Genomic DNA, 21,137 nt, shown 5'->3' with positions numbered 1-21,137 from the left:
TAGCTGAAGCCCCAGAGCCCTCAGACTTTGTGTGGGTTCGTGGTTGGCTCCTTGCCAGACCACCCGCCCACGGTTACGGCATTGTGTGTGTTGCTATGTACTGTTCTCACTGTGCGCCGTGGAGTTGAGGGGGTGCATTCGGACCAGCTCACACCATGGCCTGTGAGCACGGCCTGGGTGTCCCAGCTCTGCTAGCAGAACAGTTTGGAAGACCAGTGGCCGTCAGTAGGAGTTACTTCGTGCAGGTCACCTGGACTTGCCCGGCAGCAGAATGTAGTGGGGAGAACTTTGTGTGTGGAGGGCCACAAATGGGACTCACTGACCCGTGCTTTTGTGCACGTTTGTCAGCCATGCTGCGTCTCTTTTCTTATTTGAGATGGGTAGGCAGCACCCTCCACAGGTGAACATACTTCCTAAACTGTAGGCTGTCAGAAAATGAAGTGTCCTTGTTTTCACCGTCCTTTGTAGGGATCATGTGGGGTTTCCTCTTTGCCAGTGGGCCCGAGTTGGCTCTCCCACCTGTCCACGTTTCTGCTTTAATTTTCCAATTTTTTACCCTCCCTATGAGCTGAGCTGAATTTTCTGTCCATATTCTGAATGCATGAAGGTATCCCCAAAGGGAGGAGGAGGTGCGGGAAGTTTACTGTCGAGCTGGGAAACGAGACCTCCTCATGCAGGCACATGTGCTCACTGCGTCTCTTCTGGACTGGAGAGTCTCACAGCACTGGTTCTGAATACCGTGGTCGTGATCCTGAATACCACTGCTGACCAGTGTCAGGAGTTTACTCTCTCTACTCTTATTTGCTGGATTGTTTTTGCTAAGTTGGCTCACTTTTTAAACTTAAATTTATTTTATTTTATTTAAATTTGTTTAAAGTTTATTTATTTATTTTGAGACAGAGAGAGAGCAAGCATGCGGTGATGGGAGGGGCAAAGAGAGAGGAAGAAAGAGGGAATCCCAAGCAGGCTCGCACTAACAGCTTGGAGCCCGATGCCGGGCTTGAACTCATGACCTGTGAGATCATGACCTGAGCTGGTATTAAAGAGTCGGACGCTTAACCGACTGAGCTACCTAGGTGCCCGTTAAAAAAAAAAAAATTATGTTTGTTTATTTATTTATTTTGAGAGAGAGAGTGCCAGCAGGGGAGGGGCAGAGAGAGAGAGAGGGAGAGGGAGAGATAGAATCCCAAGTAAGCCTTGCACTGTCAGCACAGAACCCAACACTGGCCTCGAACTCACGAACCATGAGATCATGACCTGAGCTGAAATGAAAGATCAGACACTTAACTGACTGAGCCACCCAGATGGCCCTTAAATTTATTTTAAAAGGAAATACCATATCCTTATCATAGAGAACCAGTATCACTGGCCAAGAGATAGACAGTAATGCAAAAATAAACCACAGAAAAAACCAAATAACGTCATTCATTTCTGGCTGGATGCAGCAGCTGTGGAAGATCTTAGGCCATTGGGGGTGGGGGGTACTGCTCACTCTTTCTTGAGAAGGAGGCTTAGCAAGTGTTGGAGAGGTTAAAGGTGTATTGGCATCTGAGACTTTATCTTTGCAGGAAAGTTAGAAAGAGGCTCACTTTTGCGCTATTTAAAAATGCTATTTGATGCTCTGTTGTGTCTGTTCACTGTTTGACACTCCTTATTCTGTACTTGGGCAACATCACCCAAGCACTTAGTATAGCCTCTGAGCTTCACTTGTTCCTGGATCGACTGAAGACTTTGAGAACAGGGACTGTGTTTCATTCTTTCTTTGTTCTTTTGGACAATGTCTGGCACATAGTAAGTGCTCAACAGTGTTTGTTGAATTGATTCAACGCACAATGTGTAGCGAGAAAGTACACTGTAGAGCTGAGGGGAGGGAGAGATCCACAAGAGTTAGGCTTGGCAGGAAAGGCTTTCCAGAGATGGGGCACTCTCTGCAACCCAGCCCCGCCCCTCTTCCAGCAGGGAACCTGTCCCTTCACTCTTCCTGGGGAGTCCCCTCCCAGTTCCTGTTTCTCCTTCTTGGTTCCCTCACCTCCTTCCCCAACCAGGGAAGAAAATGTGACAGCAGGCTGCCTCCCCCTCAGATCCACCTACCCTGAGGAGAGGTGGGTGGTCAGGAGACTTGTGGGTACGCCTGAGCCCTTACAGGCCACTCTCGGGCCCAGTGTTGAGGGGGGTTTGGTGCCCTGAGCCCTGGGGGTTATCAGCTGTCCTTTTCTGTCTTTCCATCCTCCTTCCTCTCTAGCTGTCTCCCTCTTCTTTCTTCTAGCAGCCTCTAGCTCTCCTCTGGTGGGCACCTCCCACAATGCCACAGACCACTGTGTTGAAGCCCTTGGCGGTGGTTGTGTGTATGCCAGGCTACTCTCTGTGATATGATTGTCCAGTCCTCTAGAAAAAGACGCAGGTCCTGTTTGCTGTGGACACTGTGGCAGGAGCTGTCCATGTGACCCATGGCCATGCTCCGAAGGCCCCTCTGGCATCAGGACCCCACTTTCATCCAGTCACTGTTGGTCTCAGTGTTGCCGGTGTTGGGGGGGGGGTACCTGTTCTCTCCCTCCTGCAATGGGAATCTGGACCATTCCCTCCCTGGGCATCTTGCTTCTGCCTTCCAAGTTATTCTTAATGAGCACAATGACTTCTGTGCTAGGTACATCAAGTAACTCATTTAGTCCTGGTAACAACCCTCTGTAGTATTTACCACTACTGCCCCCTCTTTTGTAGATAAGGAAACTGAAGTTACCTAACTTGGTCAGGGTCCAATGGCTAGTGTCAGGGAGGGATACAGACAGACCTGGAGTCTGAGCTCTTGGTCACTGCGGTGTCCCACCCGTCCAGGGATAACACTTCTGTCATCTGAGCTTGGTGTGAGGAGAGGGTGGCCATATTGTCACCATTGGGATTGCCAGCAGCTAAAGCAGGTTCAGGAGAGGAAAAGGTAGCCTTTGGACTTGAGATTATTCTACTTACCTCTTTGCTCCCTGTTGGGCACACCTGTCTTCCATCCTGTCTGTCTGGGGAGGTTGTGGGTTGGGGAAGAGTTGCATCCTGTGGACACCTTTTAGTTACAAGGTTTGTAATTTGTGTTTGTGGCAAGAATTGGTCTGCTCAGGGGTGCCTGGGTGGCTCAGTCAGTTAAGAGTCCGACTTCGGCTCAGGTCATGGTCTCATGGTTCGTAAGTTCGAGCCCCATGTTGGGCTCTGTGCTGATAGTGCAGAGCCTGGAGCCTGCTTCACATTCTGTGTGTCTCTCTCTCTGCCTCTCCCCTACTTGTGGGTAGCATCCCCCCCCCCAAAAGTAAATAAATAAACATAAAGAATATTAAAAAAAAAAAAAAAGAATCCATCTGCTCAGGGCTGGCCCTGAGGCCATTAGATGGGTGTGGAACCAGTAGGCAGGGGCGAGAGGCAGCAGGGTTTGCCAGGAGGGTGAGGCTAGGGAGGGACAAGGCAAGAGCTGGAGAGCACGTGGGGTGCTGTGGGGCGTCGGGGCAGTGTGGCATCCGGAGCTTCTCGGGACCCCAGCAGGGAGGACATTGAGCCGGGCTGGAAGCTTCTCTGTGGAGCAGGGTTGGGATGATCCCTAGGTGTGTGTGCTGCCCTTTCCTGCCTTCAGGCACCAGAGTGGGTATGGGGGACCAGGAGGCATTGGTCTTGAGCGTGCTTTTTCTGTGCATTTTCTGTGGCTTCTCCCCGTCTGGTTTCTCCATCACTCTACATCCTTTATGTGGACTGTCCGGTCTTTCCTTCAGACCCTTCATGTAACCCTGCTTTGAAGCCGCTACACTTGAATAGGGATCAAAGCTTCAGGCTTTTGGGCACCAGCAGGTGGAGCGAGGCTCTGGAAATCACACCATACTGGCTCTTTCTTTTTTTCAAGGACCATGGCCCCAGACCGGCCTCCCTCCTTCCTTTACCCCAGCTGTCCTAAGCCGCTTACCTTACAGCCTAATGCTGTAACAGCCAGGCACCGTTTGAGATGGAATGCCCTTTAAGCGCGAAGGCTTCTGTTCTGATCTGGGATGAAGGACGTGGTCAGTACATCTGGGGAGGTCAGTGTTTAATGAAGAAACAGAAGGCAGACAGTTTTTTCAGGGTCATGCAGGATGGCCCCTGTAAATGTGCAGGTTTATTCCATGTGTGGCTACTTATGGAGGGTGAGTGGTTAATCTGCCCACAGCCTCCTGCATTCTGGGTCATTCCCTCCTGCTGTTAGGATGCTCAGGAAATGGAAGCTAATTCAGTCATTAATCTTGGCCTAAGCCAAGCTGAATCAGACAGATATGCTAGGATCTCCCTCCCTCAGACCCAGAGTGTAACACCCTCCAGGACCAAAGGGCTGTGGTTTATCTGCACCACCCCTCAGCTTCACTGGTTTGGGTGATTGCAAATTGCACAGACCTCGTCGGCATATGTATGTAGATACACATTCTAACTGTCTTGCTTGGAACCGGGGAGGGCAGGGCTGGAAGATTTCCTGAGGGAGAAAGTTCTGATGTAAGCAGCGTTGGAATGCCAGACTGCATCTGAATCCCAGCTCAGCCACTAAGCGATGTATAAGCTTGGGCAAGCCGTATGATGTCTCCTGTCACTTTAGTTTTCTAATTGGATCTCTTCGAGTTGTTTTGAAGAAACATCTGGCACATTGTGGGTACTTAATATTTGTCAAGGAAACAAGTGATTCAGTGAGATGACATACCCCAAAGTGCTTGAGAGCCGTGCCTGGTATATGCCCGAGATTCAGTTTCCTTGTTATTCTAGTTCCTTGATCTCGGATCCAGAGATCCCTAAAAACACTTCTGTCTTTTGCTGACCTCTAGGCTGACCTGTCTGGACATGAGATGTAGTCTCCCATCCAGATGACATCCATCTGTCTTCTGGTCTGGCTTCATGGACCAGCAGGAGACTCTAACACCTGCCTGTTGTCCCAATGCCCTGAGGAGTCAGCCCCTCTTTAAAAGGCTTTTTTTTTTTCTTTTCTTTTTTCTGGAGTCTCTGGAAATCTCTCTCAAAAGCTAAGACCCCGTATCAAATACCTCACCAGAAGGCTGACTGGTTGCCAGGAAGGCTCACCTGGAATCATACAGACCTTCACATTCCCGGGCCTGTGACTAGATCTTTAATCTTTGTGCCCTGGTTTGGGCTAGCAGTCTAGCCTGATTTTAAAATCCTCATTGAACTTTAAGCATTTTAATGTAACTTGTTATAGTAAGTCCAGTTAAAATTCTTAAAATTTGTTTATTTATTTTGAGAGAGAGGGAGAGCAAGAGAGAGAGAGAGAGAGACAGAGAGTACACATACACACAAATGGGGGAGAGGGAGAGACAGAAACCCAAAGCCTCATGCAGGGCTCGAACTCCCGAACTGTGAGATCACGACCTGAGCCGAGATCAAGAGTCGGATGCTTAACTGACCACATCACCAAGGTGCCCCTGTAAGTCCATTTTTAAAGTGAAAAATCAGTGCAATTTTTCTGCTTTCTAAATCTGGACTTTCAAATCTCAAGTTTGAAGGGAGGCACACCGTACTTTTCTTGCTGTGCTTTGCTGAGAACAGCTATGCACTGTATAGCTCCAAGCACATTCTAGCCTCTTATCCTACCAGAGGAAGAGAGAATATAAACTGGCTCTTTTGCTTGCTTGTGTGGTATCGTAGAACTCAAGAGGGAAGTTCTTCTTGGTGTCTAACCTAACTCCCTCCAGAGCAACCATGTGTTGGTGAAGGAGCCGGTCAGATGGCATGCATTTGATTGGCCCCGCTGGGTCTCATGTACATGTCTCATGTCTCCAGAGCCTCGTTTTGAAGCTCCCATGTCCCAGGCAGTGGAGCCAGTAGGAGGATTGGAAAATATCTTCCTTTTGGGCCTGAGGAGGAGAGAGTCTGACAATATGCAGATTGGAGCTCTTTTCCCAGCTTTGTCTCAGACTCAGGACAGTCGTATGACTTTTCCCAGATCTTGAATTTCAGTGTTTTTGGCTGGTTTGGGTTCCTCCATCCTCTGTCTCCTGTGACACCAATAAGCAGGTCCGCTCACTGTTTCCTGAAGATTCACATTTTCCTCGGTGGGCTGCATGAGATATCTGGAGGTCATCTTGTCCACGCCCCTGCCTCTGGAACAGGCTTCTCGTGTCCCTGTCCTTCAAACATCTTCCTAGAGACTTCTCCATCATTTCAGATAATATCTCCCTATACTTTAGGGACAAGGTTCTTTCTAGAGTCTGACTTAAACCTCTCTTGCTGCCATCTCAGTCCCTTGGTCCACCTAGTCCTGGCCTCTAGAGAGGTGCAGTACAGCTGCTTGGCTCCGCCCCTGTTCCTTCCTTGTTCTTGTTGGGGTATCACCTCCGTGCATCCAGCTCGTGAATCCCCCAGCAATTTCTTTGTCACTAGATCACATTGCAAGCTCCTGTCCAAATGCTGTCTGGCCGCTTCCTGTTCCAGGCATCTCCCTCCCACCTGAGTATTTGTGTTTCTGATTATTTATCCCCAGATGCAGCAGCCACATTTTTCCAGGTTGAATCTGCTCGTTGTTACTTCCTGCCTGGGTTTGCTAACATCTCCAGGTCCCTTTTGCAGCCTCTACCGCACAGGCGTGCTGGGCTGCTTGCAGCCCTCGGAAAGCAAACCGCCAATGGAGCGGGCTCTGGGCTGGGGAGAGCCGGTTCTTCTGCTGAGAGGGGCCCCACCCCTCTGAAGTCAAGGCTCTCCCCAGGAGGACATCTGAACTGATGAACACAGAAAGCCATCGAGCGCTGCCAGCAGGGGGACGACCTACCCCGAGACCTGTCCCAGCTGTTCGGCTTTCTCTTAGTCTCCTGAGCTGAGAACAAGGGGACGCCTTCCTGCCCTCTTGGCCTTGGCTCTGTCCAAACAGCCATCACCAGTTCTAATTAAATACTCAGCAGATGAAGCCACCGAGTCCGGCCGGATGAGGGGGTTGGGGCCATTTCCTGTCCAGGTAGGGGCCTGGGCCAGGATGGCAGGGGCCACAAGTTAAATGCAGAGGAAGAGTGAATGCTCCCCCCATTTTTTTTTTTTTTTTGGAAAAGGGAGGGTTTATTTTATTTTATTATAGACCCCGATGACTCAGAATGTCAGAGTTGCAAGGGACCTTTGAGAGTCTTTAATGCTCGTCTCATTTTACAGGTGGAGGCCCATGGAAGTTTGGTAACTTTCTCCAATTCCCAGAAGCGTTACAAATTGTCCTCTGCTCTCTAGATGGGTGCTCACTACTAAGCATGGAAAGTTAAGTCTCTCTCAGTGAGGAGGGGCTCAGAAACAGATGCCTGTCCAAACAACCTTGTCTTCCTCCTGCTGTATCTTGCCTCACTCTTTACCTTGACCCAGAGCTAGAAGGTGATGTCGGGTGCAGTGGTACCTCTCCAGCCTCCCAAGGCTCTCGGTTTACCATGATTAAATTGAGGTCCAGGAGTGTGAATGAGGGTGAGTGGGATGGCTGCTCCAAGAGATTGTCAGAACTTGAGTGACCTGGGAAGGGGGTTGGCTGGGGCGGTGGGGGTGGGGGTGGGGAGAAAGCTGTTAAAGACAGAACTCCTGCATCCTGCTCCCCGTCCCAGTGCTCTTTCTCCCTATCCCCGGACAGCTTCTGAGTTTTGAACATGTTGCTGTTTAGGAGGCTTCCTCAGAAGATGCTGATGAATTTGGAGTGATTTTAAAATTCAACTGGGGAAATAAACAGCTGCAGCTTGAAACACAGACACACACACACTGTGCTGCCGTGTCTCCCTCCTTCCCAGTCTAGGAAAAGCACACACACCCAAGCCATGTAGAAACACAGAAACCCATGTGGATGGGCTGAAGGAGGACTGCAGAGGGAGAGGGATTAGCTCTTGGCATATATCGCACCAGGAGACTGCGTGGTCTCAAGAACATGCGTCTGGAACCCTAGAGACCTTTGCATCCCTGGTGTGTGGGAACTCTTTGCAAGGCAGAGCTGGTTTTCTTTTCTGAAAACCTTCCACTCCCCTCGGGAAGGGGGAGGAGAAAGGGAACAGGCATTCGTTTTTTGTTTTGTTTTGTTGTTGTTTTTTAAATATTTATTCATTTTTGGGAGAGCACAAGTAAGGAAGGGGGGGTCAGAGGATCCGAAGTGGGCTCTGCTTTGACAGGCTGACAGCAGTGAGCCCGATGTGGGGGTTGAACTCATGAACCTGCGAGATCATGACCTGAGCCAAAGTCAGATGTTCAGAGCCACCCAGGTGCCCTGGGAACAAGCATTTGTGTGGTCACCCGAGTATATATTCATATTCTCTTAAAGCTATTGTGGGGTAGTAGTTATTGTGAAATTATTCCTATTTTATAGAAACTGAGGCTCTCAGAGATGAAATGAAGCTCCATTTCAGTGCCATGCACTGAACGTGCATGCCATGACACATGCTGCCACCTTATTCTCATGGGTTCTGACTGAAGATCCTAGAATCCATGGTCTTTGAGGGACCAAGCGATTTTGGGGGATAGCTGCTAACCCACTGCATGTGTCTTTTTCCTTCTCTGAAGATGGAACTCATGCGACTTGGCTACTTGGCTGAGTTGTTAGAATTCCTAATAACATGAAGTCTGTAATTCTCTGAGCTGTGATCAGAAATGACTGTTAGGGGAGCCTGGGAGGCTCAGTCAGTTGAGCGTCCGACTCTTTGGTTTTGGCTCAGGTCATGATCCCAGAGTTGTGGGATTGAACCCTGCATCTGGCTCCTCACTGAATATGGAGTCTGTTTAAGATCCTCTCTCTCTCTCTCTCTCCCTGTCTCCCTGTCTCCCTCTCTCCCTGTCTCCCTGTCTCCTTCTCTCCCTTTCCCTTTCTCTCTCTCTCTCTCTCTCCTTCTCCCCTTCCCTCACTCCCTCCCCACTGCCCCTCCTCTGCTTGGTGCCTGGACTCCCTCCCTTCTTCCCTTTCTCTCTCTCTCTAAAAAAAGAAATGACTGTTAAAGAGAGATTTGCTGGCTTCTAACCTGGAAGCACCATCCAAAGGGGTTGTTTTAAGTAGTCTACTGTGTGTCTCTCATGCACAGGCACAGTAGGGCAGAATGTGAAGTCCCAGCTCAGGCAGAGAGCAGGGGAGTCTCTCCCACCCTAGCAAGAGACAGCAAGCTTCTTGGCTGCCGCTTGCTTTTACATGCCCACCCTTTTTTCCCCTGTCCTTGGGAACCCCTCTTTCAACCCTGTTACCCCTCCAGTTATCACCTGCTCGCTCCTCTTCTTCACAGCCAGGCTTAAAGAAACCTTCCTGTTGAAGTGTAACATAGAAAAGAAAAGCGTACGTGCACAAATTGTAAGTGTAGAACTTGATGAATTATCACCAAGTGGATCCATGTGTGTGACACCACCCAGATGAAGAAATATAACATTTCCAGCTCTCCAGAACCCCCCTTGGGCCTCTGCCCAGTCACGGGCCCCTGTCCAAAGGTCACCATAACTACTTCTATGTTCAGGCGTGAGTGTTGCCTGTTTTTGAACTTTATGTAAATGGAATCATTTGGTATATACTTAGTGCCTCATTTTTTTTTCCCTCAACATTAAGTATGTGATGTTCATCTGTATTATGTGTAGTGGTGGTTTATTCACTAGTATAAGGGCATTTATTTCATTTGAGTGTACCACAATTTACTTACTCAGTCTCCTGTCAGTGGACATTGTTTTCTGCTTTAAGCTATGAATAGTGTTGCTTTGACTGTTCTTTTACAAATCTTTTGGTGAATGCACAGGGGAGAGGGGCAGAGGGAGAAAGAGAGAGAGAATCTTGTGTAGCGCAATGTGGGACTTGATCCCACCACCCTGGGATCATGACCTGAGCCAAAATCAAGAGTCAGATGCTCAACCGACTGAGCCACTCAGGCGCCCCTTGGTGAATGTACTTCTGATGGGTATTCTTTGTGGGGGGAAGTGCTGGGTCATATGGTATATATGTTTGTTTAACTTTAGTAGACACAACTGACCAGTTTCCAAAGTTTTTGTGTTAATTTATACTCTCCATTAGCGGTGTACAGGAGTTCCAGTTTCTCCACATACTTGGCAACTCCTGGCGTTGTCAGTCATTTTAACTTCAGCCATTCTTGCTACATACATAGTGGTGTCTGAGTGTGGTTTTATTTTCATTTTCTGATGGCTAATGAGATGAAAACCTTTTCACATGTATTTTTCCCCTAGCCATTGGATATTCTCTTTTGTGAAGTGCTTGTTCATGTCTTTCAGCCATTTTAAGAGATGAATTGTCTGCCTTTTTCTCATTGATTTGAAGGAGTTCTTCATATGTTCTTGGTATGAGTCTTGTGCTGAGTATCTGTTTTCCAAATATCTTTTTTCCACTCTGTGGTATTCCTTTCCTTCTTCATTTGTGCCTTTTGGTGGATAGAGTTTCTTAATTTTATTCTAGTCTAATTTATTGATCTTTTCCTTATGATTAATGTTTTTTGTGTTCTGTTTGAGAAACCATCACCTTTAAAGTACAAGTTGTGAATATATTTTTTAATGTTATCTTCCAGAACTTTATTGGTTAACAATTCACTTTTGGACTACAGTCCACATAAAGTTGATTTTTTTCTTATGTGTGTGGCATGTTTGTGAGTCAAGATTAGTTTTTTTCTCCACATGGATGTCTGATTGACCCAACAATGTTTGTTGAAAGAACCGTCCTTTCCTGTGGCTCTGCAGTGTTCCATGTCATCAAACAAGTTGTGTGGCTGCTTCTGGATTCTCTATTTTATTCTGTGGTTCTGTTCGACTGTATTTGTGCTAATACCTCCTTGTTGTAAACATTGCACTTTATGTTAGGTATTTCACAGCCTTTCAGAGTTTTTTGTTTTTGTTTTTTTTACATTTTCTGTTTGTTTGTTTTTTTTTAAATCTTTTTATCTTAAGCAAGCTCCTTCAGTCTGACTTCTGTTCCTGCCACTGTGCCCCAAATGGCCCCCTATGGGCCATAGATGACTGTCCCCCTATGGTTGGTGCTAAAACGTAACAGATATTTTAGTTCTCAGCTTCCTTAACCTTATAGCAACATTCAGAAGAGCTGACCTTTCCTTCCTGTTTGAAACACTATCTAAGCCGATGCCATGCTTTCCTGATTTCCCTCCTACTTCTCTGGCCACCTCCTCTCAGTCTTCTTGGCTGGGTTATTCTGCTGGATTATTATTTTAATACTTTTTGATTTTTGATTTTATGTTTTTAATTTGAGAGAGAGTGCGCACATGTGTATGAGCAGGGGAGGGGCAGAGGGAGAGAGAGAGAGAATCCCAAGTGTAGAGCCTGATGCAGGGCTTGATCCCACGACCCTGGGATCATGACCTAGTGAAATCAAGAGTCAAACACTCAACCGAATAAGCCACCCAGGCTGCCCCAGTGTTATTGTTTAAATGTTGGGCTGCTTTGAATCTCATTTATAGGCTCCCTTTTCTCATTTTACAGTTACTTCCACGATGATTTATTTCCAACATTTCTGCTGCCGTCTTCATGTTAAGAGAACTCCTGAATTTATATCTCCACTTAGAATTTTCTTCAGAGCTTGAAATCCTGGATTATCTCAATCAGAGTTTTTCCCCTTGTCGTTCTCTTCCTGAATTATTTTTTTTAACCCAGAATGTTTTATTATCCTACCTTCCTTATGTACTCAGATCCCCTCCAGTTGGGGCTTCAGGCAAGGGATTTCTTTGAAATTCAGTTGCCCAAAATAATTAATTGGGGGTATTTCTCTAATTCACTAGGAAGCTGAGAGAATTACCCAGTTTATTTCTGTCAATTTCTTTGTTCTCTTAAGAAACAGGTAATATCCCTGCGAAGTGTTGGTTGTCAACCCTCCTAGGTTTCTGTGAAGCACTCCTCATCTTCGGTGTTACTCTTTTCATCTTCATTTTGACATATAGAATGGTAGAGCTTCAAAGGAGGGGAAGACGAAGGCACAGAAATGCCAAGTGAATTCCTCCCACCACAACTGATAGGCAGCAAGGCCCTCAGTTTTTTCCATCAGACTCCCCTCACAAGGACCATTGGTGATTCTCAAAAACCAGATGTCCAGTCTCCAGCCTTAATTACTAGTCCAGGGGTGGGAAAGAGCTGCCCCTTTTACCCTGCTGGGGAATTGACAAACAGGCTTATTTATTTGTTCATTGCTTATGTCCTATGATTCTCCTGATAATCACTTTAGAACTTTTTTTTAGGTTGAAATCATCCCCTGTATCTCTTGAAGCTGGAGATACAGTGTCATGGGGACTACTAATCAGGATGTCAATTAGATTGAAAGATCTTTTTTGTGTGTTTGTATATGTAGGTGGTCCATTTGTTCTCAAATTTGAGCATTATCAGAGTCACCTGAAGAGCTTATTTAGGACTATGTTTCTCTGTATGTTTTGATTAGCAGTTGCTCTAGGAATTACAGTAGATATGCTTATGTTTTTATAGTCTATTCAGAATCAGTGTTTTACCACTTCAAGGTGAGTGCACAAACCTTACCATCTCATAAGTCCCTTCCTGCTTTGTCTCATCATTTTCTTATGTAACTACGGTGACATCTATTGAAAAATGTGTCAGAAATGTTATAGTTTTTATTTTACCTACTAAACATATTTTTAAAAATCAAGAAGAATAGAATGGTGTATTTCATTTACTTAGATATTTACCATTTTTGTGGGTCTTTCTTCATTCCTGATGTTCTAAGTTTCCCTTATGTCTGAGGACTTGCCTTTAGCAATGCTTTTATTGTTGGCAGGAAGTTATATTGTTTTCTTTCATCTGAGAGCCCTTTATTTTAACCTTCATTCGCGAATGACATTTCCACAGGATAGAGAATTCTGGGTTAATTGTTCTTTTCGGTCTGTATTTACAAAATGTTCTTCTGCTGTTTTCTGGCCTTCTCATTTCCTGGTGAGAAATCTGTACTCATTCAGATAGTTGTTTTCTGTTTACCTTTAGTATTTTTTTATCTTTGTCATTAGTTTTGTCAACAATTGATTATGATATGTGTGAGGATGGATTTCTTTGGATTTATTCTGTTTGAGATTTTCTGGGCTTCTGGAATCTGTACATTTCTATCTTTCACCAGATTTGGGAGGAAGTTTTCAGTTATTAAAAAAATTTCTTTTCTGCACTGAGCTCACTCTTTTGTCTTTCTGGGAGGTTTGGTGGCATTAATGTTAGATCGTTTTGGTAATGTCCTATAGGTCTCTGAGGTCCTGTTTTTCTCTCTGTTGTTCAGATTGGATAATTTCTTTTTAATTTAATTTTTTTATTACTCAAAAGAGATTCATTGTAAAATGTAGCTTTCTGACTCTGTGCTTGTGGCTTCAACATTTTCACAATGATTTTCTGCTCCTCAGTAAGAAAAGCACACTTGATCCTGTCATGAACACACTTAGCACGCATGGAACCATCAGGACCCTGCTGACATGTTTTCTTGTTTTAGACAACCTCATAAGAACTTTAGGTCTCCAGCACAGACTCCTTGAAGTTGGCCTGGATGCACGTCACATGCAGATTTTAGGGCTTTCTTAATCTCCTTGGTATAAAGGTAAACGATTCTATTACCAGGGGTTCAGGATAGCCTAGTTTTGTTAGAGGCTGCTTTGTAGGACAGCCTATGATGACATGTCAAATGCTGGACCATTCTGAATGCTTATGGATGCTGTCCCCCTGGAAGAGAGCCAGACTGGATCATTTCTATTGATTTTTTGAAGGATTCTCTTTCTTCTGTCACCCTCATTCTGCTATTGAGCCCATCAATGAGCTTTTGATTTTGATTATTGTATTTTTTTTCCTGGAACTTCTGTTGGGTTCATTTTTATGTCTTCTGGGTTTTTTTTTTTTTTTTTTTTTTTTTGCTGAAATTTTCTATTTATTTCAAGAGTGTCCCTTTCTGAGGCATTTTTATAATAGCTACTTAAAGTAGCCTAAAGGTGTTTGCCAGGTATTTAGTATCTTTGCTGTGTTGGAGTTGGCATCTGTTGCCCTTTCCCATAAAATCATTTTCTGTTTCTTTGTGTGCTCAATAATTTCTGAGCGCGTCCTGGACATTTTCAATATTATGAGATGTTGGGTCCTGTTTAAATCCTATTTGTGTTTTAGGAGGCACTTGATCTGCCTGGGAGGCTGCAAGTTCTGACCAGTCCTCTGTGGACCGTGGTTTCAATATCAGTTTCATTTTCAAAGCCTTGTGCTGTTTGGATCTGTCCCGCAGATGCTCCCAGGTGGCTAGTTTGGAACATGGGCAGTGGTCTACCACGTAGTTCAGTCTTTATGTAGCCTGCTGTTTAGGGTCAGATGCATGTGCCTAGAGCCCAGGGGTGAGCGAAGGAGTTCATGAACAGCTTTATGGGCACAGTTTGCTGTGCTCCTCCCTCTCCGTGATCTTTTTGTACCTTCCAGTTTTCCAACGTCCCCTTTGTCACCTTTTCTCCAGAAACCTTGGGATTTGCTTACCCTCTTCTGCCGCATATTTCCCACAATTGCATCTGTATCTGGGTCAAGCGGTGGGAGAACAGAGAGAGAGAGAAACAGCAACAGGGGTTTGCTCCACCCTCTTGGGGGCACAGCCCCTCTGTTCAGGGGAGAAGGTTCCTTTCCCTTAGATTTCTAGAGGCCTGTGGGCTAGGGTGCAAAAGCATAGAGAAAAGAAAAAAAATGGGGGTTTGCTTCCCTTCTCTCTGAGTGTTGAGGTTCCCTTTTTTTTTTTTTTTTTTTTTATTTCTCAAGCCAACACTAGAGGGCTTCTCTTGGGGCTCTCTGCTGTGCCGGTGGTGCCCACCTCTGGCTTTTGGACTGCCTTGGCTCTAAGCGGGGGGATACCGAAGGAGAAAAACACCAGTTTGGTGTTAGTTTGAGGAGCTCCCTAGTTCCTCAGTCTGCCTACTACTGTTTATCTTTCAGAATTCTCGAGTTGCTGCTCGATACCTTCTGTTCAGGTTTCGTAGCTGTGTTCAGAAGAAAAGATGCAGGGAACATGCTTACGTCCTCTTACCTGGAACTGAGACTCCTGGAAGGCTTGTTTAGAGCACAACTTTCTGGCCCCCACGCTGAGAGTTTCTCTGATTCCATTAGTCTCAGGGCTGGAGAATTTGCACCCCTAACAAGCTCCCAGAAGCTGCTGATGCTGCTTGTCCCAGAACCACATTTTGAGCCTATCCGTAAATAATCATGGGAAAACTTTTTATCCAGAGTAGACTGTACGTCAAGTTACTTCATTTTAATAACATTAAGTACCCAATGGTTTATTATTCAATAAGCTGCAAGAGAAAGGACAGTGGAAATCCCTTGGTTGAGCAGAGGAGATTAAAAGAAATAAAACATTACAGAGTTTATTATCTATTAGATGGCCAAATGGGAACTATGGTTGATGCTTTACAAGTTTATAGAGCTTTACAAGTTTGTAGAACTCAAGACTTGTGGAAATGTTATCATGGGGAATTTCCAGTATTAAGATATCGGCTTTAGGTATAAATTTTTCAAGCAGAATGTCATGGAACATCTAGTAACTCTTGAATTTCTTTGTTTGTGGGCTGTATCTTTGAGTGTAGGAAAGGCGGTCAGAGGAACTAAATTTTCATCTTATGAAAAGCTGGTTGGCAAAGGAAGAGCCCCAGTTGTCCATGCCATCCTGGCAGTGATGAAATCTGACCTGGTGTGGTCAGATACGGGCACCAGGCTTTTCGTGTATGTATGTTTTAAATCAAAGAAAAGGTATATATTGCTTGAATGTGTATCACAAGAATGGGAATTTTAGAAAAAAGAAATCCACTTGCACTCCCTGGTCCTTAACACAGGGCTTGAGAAGTGCTTGCTGGGTTGGACTCTTTCTGGGTTGGATTCTCTCTCACTTTTAATATGTGCTTTTAGGAAAATCCTGAAAGATAGAGCCACTCAAAAATAATTAACTCCAGATTAGGTATATGAATACCTCATAAAAAGAGCAGTCCGTTTATCTGTTCTGACATGTACACGTCTGCCTTGGGCTCTGGGTTCAAGGCCCACCTCTGGGGGGCCCCGCAGGGTTTAAGACAGGGTCTTACTCTGTTACCCAATGCTGTTCCAGTGTGACCAGCTGGAAGCACATTCTCCTCTGGCTAGTGCGCCAGCATCGAGGCTGCTAGCGTCTAGAGCGGCTGTCATACTAGAGGAATGAGCTGTGCAGCCACAAGAGGCCTTGCCACTTTCCCCAGGCCCCTGGGGGGAGATTTTCCATGCTGCCAAGGACTCAGTACAGGTGGAATTACCACCTCTGGGCAGAACTGTTTTCCCCAAGTTGCAGGTCTGGGCAGAAAATTAAAAAGAGTGGAATCTTAAGCCCCAGGGGCCACAGACCAGAGAAGGCATAGACCCGATGAGTCCTGTTTTCCGTCTGTGTACCTGCTTTTGCTTGTCCACAGACACACTGCCTATGATTATCTATCCTGTCTGAACTCTTAGCCCCAGGGCATTATTCGCACAACTGCCACAGAGTCCTCCAGGCCACCAGGAGGCAGTAAAGAGCCTTGGAGGGCAGCTTCACCAAGTGAAACCCTACAAACCAGGCACGGCCCCCTGTAAGAAGACTTTACTTCTCGTCAGGCCCTGACCTAAAAAGTCCTCATTTTCCCTCTCCTTGGGAACCCCACTTTGTCATTCCTGGGTTGATTGTCCATCTGGTGGCCAGCACACCCCAACTCTGTCACTCTCAGTGTGGCACCGGGAAGGAGGGGCTACGGAGAGGAGGACACGTGGTCCTGGTTCCCAGGAAAGCCGCCAGCAGGGGAAGGAGATAAAGACACAAGACATTTAGCGTCTACGAGTCCCATCCGCGTGTAGGTGTCTTGACTTGTTGAGGCTGCCGGGTGCTCATATGCTGACCCACATTTGAGCAAGTTTCTTCTTGGACTACAACTGCTCCTGTCCTGTTGTTCCCGGCAGCGTGTGCCCTCCTTGAGGGCAGCGGTCATGGGACATTAATGTCTGTATCTCCGTATGAGCAGGGCAGAATCATGGCTAAGCACCCTGACTCAGGGGCCAGACGAGTCTAGATTCAAATCCTTGTGTAAGTGCCAGAGGCTTTGTCTCTCTCATGAAGAGTTGGCATTTACATCAAAGAAAAAAAAAAAAAAGAAGAAGAAGCCATATCAGCCGTATGTGCCCCACAGAGCTTGTGTGAGGCGTGCAGGAGATGATGCCTGTGGAGAGCTTAGAGGTGTGCATGGCACGTTGCAATGTTCCAAAACATTAGTTACCCTGCTCCCTTCCTGCTCCCTGCTTCCCTGCTTCTGGAGCTCCGCCCTACCCCCCCCCCCCCCCCCGGCCCCCATGCTTGGCATGCAGAAGGTGCACATGAAGCATTAGTGAATGACTAAGAGAATGGCTGAAGAGAGAAAACCAGTTGTGACTCAGCGATATGGCTAGTTGGGCCTCCGGGAGACAGGCGCCCCCTTTTCCCTGGACACTGGTGGGAAGGGGCCGCCACAGAGCCGGGGAAGGGGCCGGCCCCCAGGATCAAAGTCTTCACTGGGGAAGCAGTAGGTTCTCAGGGTTGGTCCCAGCCCATTTGTGAATGATCTGCCTCGAATCATACATTTTTACTGAGGACGCTGCTGTGTCAGGTAGGGTTAACTCCTTAAATAATTCAATGTTGGAAGATTTAACTTTCACTTTCCTGGATTTCAGTGAATCTATCCTTAACATTTCATTGGGGTTTGAGGCTAGTGAACGTAGCTCTCTGTGGATTTTGTGAATTACTCACTCCTTTTTGACTTTTTTTTTTTTTTAAGACCCAAGCCAAAATTTTTAAAGTTTATTTATTTTGAGAGAGAGAGACAGACAGACAGCATGAGCAGGGAGGGGCAGAGAGAGAGGGAGACAGAGAATCCCAAGCAGGCTCCACGTGGAGCCTGACGAGGGGCTTGATCCCCCAAACCATGAGATCATGACCTGAGCCGAAATCAAGAGTTGGACACTTAGCCGACTAAGCCACCCAGGCATGCCTCAAGCCAAATTTTTAATGGCTATTAGATTCAAGAGACATCACATTATAATTTTTTTCTGTAATTGTGGTGAAATACACATAGTTTAAATACCTATACATACATATGATTATACACACAATTTTAAATAACATAAAGTGTGCCATGCTGGCCATTTTTAAGCATACAGTTCGGTGGCATAAAGTACATTCGCATTGTTGGGTAACCATTTCCACATTCACGCCCAGAACTTGTTCATCTTCCCCAGATGAGACTCTGTCCCCATTTAACACTAACTCCCCACTCCCTTCCATCACCAATCCCTGGCAACCACTGTTCTATTTTCTGTCTCTTTGGACTTAACTACTCTAGGTACCTTATATTAAGGGGAGTCATACAGTATTTGTTCTTTTGCGTCCTTTTATTTCACTTGGCACAATGTCTTCAAGGTCATCCCTGTTGTAGGCTGTGGCAGAATTCCCTTCTTTTTAAGGCTGAATAATAGTCCACTGTATGTATATCCATGGTCTGTCAGTGGTCACATGGGTGGCTTCCACCTTTCAGCTAGTGTGCGTAATGCTGCTGTGACCATGAGTGTACAGATGGCTCTTTGAACACCTGCTTTTCCTGTTTGCTTTTAAACTTGCTTGGGAGGGTCAGGGCAGCTTCGGTTTGCAGGCTGGGAAGGGCCTCTACTCCTCAAATGCAGGTCCTGAGTCCCAGGTCAGGACTCTATTTAGAGTCCTCTTGGCCCACTGCAGGCATCTATTGGGTGATAGGATCTGTGGTTTTCTTCTGGAGATCCCTGCTCATGGAGAGGGGCAACGGTATACATCTCCAGAAAAACGGACACAGGAAAGTTTGCTCTGGCTTTGGCTGGAGTCTGCCTTGACAGACTCCCATTTCTTGTGTATGTGTTGATTCACAGTCAGGGTCTGTAAGGCAGATGCAGGCAGGACTGTCCTGGCCCAGGGTCTTTTTTTTTTTTTTTTTTTTTTAATTTTTTTTTCAACGTTTTTTATTTATTTTTGGGACAGAGAGAGACAGAGCATGAACGGGGGAAGGGGCAGAGAGAGAGGGAGACACAGAATCGGAAACAGGCTCCAGGCTCCGAGCCATCAGCCCAGAGCCTGACGCGGGGCTCGAACTCACGGACCGCGAGATCGTGACCTGGCTGAAGTCGGACGCTTAACCGACTGCGCCACCCAGGCGCCCCAAGTGGCCCAGGGTCTTAATTAGTCCCTGCACAGCCCTCAAAATGATCCCTGTTGTTGCTCATTAAGGATTGAATGGGTCTAAGGGATGATCCAAAGAACTCAGACCCTGCTGGTAGTGTGCTCAGTGATTAAGGACTGGGACTCTGGATTTGGACAGAGTGAGTTCAGGCCTTGGCTCTGCCACTTACTGACACCCTGGGCACATTACCAGACCTTTCTTAGGCTCACCTTTTTTTCCATCTGTGAAATGGGAAAAAGAATTGTGTGTCCTTTCTGGGTTTGTCGAGAGAATTAAATGAGATGATGCATTTAAAACCCTTACATAGCACAGTGCCTGACATGCGGTAAGTTGCTCTGTAAATATTAAGTATTACTGTACTTGCTTACGGCCACCTCCCTTTGCCGAGCCTTGGTCATTAGTCAGTGAGCATGACCTTCAGACATAGCCTGGTCTGTGCCTTTAGGGCATTTCCCCTTCAGTTATTCTCTCCCTGCAAAAGCCTGAGCTCAGGTCTCCCAACCTGAAGGCTTGGTGAAAGGTCTGACACCTTGTAAAGCCTCACTCTTTCCTAATAAGTTTGTGTGTGAGTCCGAGGCCGCCCGGAGTGTTTATGCTTCCGGATCCCAGCACTGGGGAAGGGGTGGTGGCTGCCACTGGCTTTGTAAGCTTCCGGGCAGCTGGGGCCAACTGGAGAGGTCAACCCCACCAGAGGAAATTTCGTCCGGCTTCCACGGAATAGGAATATTAATCTGACACGGGGCCAGAGCAGGCTGGACCAGAGGGAGATGAAATAGCAGAACAAGAATGTAGTGCTTTCTGGTAGAATCAGGCAATGGATGGCTGCAGCAAATCGGAACCAGATTTTTGAACATGGTTCTGATGGTGGCGGATGGGAAGTTGGTGCATCCTGCTCTGGGTCCTCTCTGCTCTTCATCGTAGCCCTGCCCTGGGGCTATTTGTCCTTCACCATGTCCTTCACCATGCTGGGGGAAGAGAGTGGGTTTCAGGTCTGCCTGCTGGCTTTCTCTCTCTTCTGTTTGGTCCATTTTCCGTCCAGATGATCCAGAGCTATCTGCAGGCCCAGTGTGTTTTCTTAGGTCACAGGTTGGAGAGAAGGGCTTAAGCGATTGCTGTTTCCTCCAATGGAGACTATTAGGCAAGGTGGAAACACCTTCCCGAAGTAGGCTGGACACTGTCACCTGGCCCCCAGGAAGAGTTTCCTGGCTTTTGTGTTGCCATGGCCTGTCCACCACTCTGGAATGGTGCAGAAAGTGTGGAATGTCCTGGGTCAGGACAGAGATGGCCTCGGGGCCTTAGTGAGCTGACCTTGCCTTCAGGCTACCTTGCCATCATGCTCTGATTGCTTTTCATCAGGAGATATTTGCAATTAGAGCAGCGGGAAGGAGAGCTGGGCAAGGGGGCAGAACGGCAGGCTTCCAGGTCTTCACTTGGTTGGCATTCACGCTGTCTGCAGAAGAGACTGCTCAGGTAGATGGGGTGGGACGACATGTCCGAAACTGAAGCTGCCCTTGTGTTCTGACCAGATGCCAGTAATTGCATCCTCTGCTCTCATGAATTTTACAGCACCCTGGTGGCAGCAGCTAGAATCACTGCCCACCGTGGCCACAGTCTAGTGTTGCTGGGCACCTTGGCTGGGAAGAGGCCCAGATTCAAAATGCCCTTCCCTTCATTCACTGCCGGTGTAGCCACAGAATGTCCGGGTTCGGTGTTCAGGGTCTGGAGATAGATGCCTGGGGTTTGTGATCTCCAGTTTTTACTAGTTGTGTGACCTTGGGCCACATTTTAAACTGTTCTGTACCTCTGTTTCTCTGTCAAATGCTGATTATAAGATACGCTCGCCAAGGCTGGTGTGAGGTGTAAGTAAGTTAGATAATGCACCAGAAGGGTTTCAAGAGGTGTCTGCCACATAGGGGTTGACGTGCAGAGAGAGCAATCCTGTGATTTCTCCCAGGCCGATATGGTATGCTCACGTTTGTG

The 21,137-nt window shown here is 46.7% G+C and overlaps 1 protein-coding gene and 1 pseudogene across 1 annotated transcript in view; one reads left to right on the top strand and one right to left on the bottom strand.

The window, feature by feature from the left end:
* ANO2 (anoctamin 2) overlaps positions 1-21,137 on the top strand; it is a 338,133-nt gene that overhangs the window by 34,288 nt on the left and 282,708 nt on the right. The window lies entirely within an intron of this gene.
* Positions 13,228-13,606, bottom strand: LOC106965422 (60S ribosomal protein L34-like; annotated as a pseudogene).

This window comes from Acinonyx jubatus, chromosome B4 (assembly GCF_027475565.1).
Source record: "Acinonyx jubatus isolate Ajub_Pintada_27869175 chromosome B4, VMU_Ajub_asm_v1.0, whole genome shotgun sequence".
Classification (NCBI taxonomy): Eukaryota; Metazoa; Chordata; class Mammalia; order Carnivora; family Felidae; genus Acinonyx; species Acinonyx jubatus.
The sequence above is the reverse complement of the archived record's forward strand: the minus strand, read 5'-3'. Positions and strand labels throughout refer to the sequence as shown.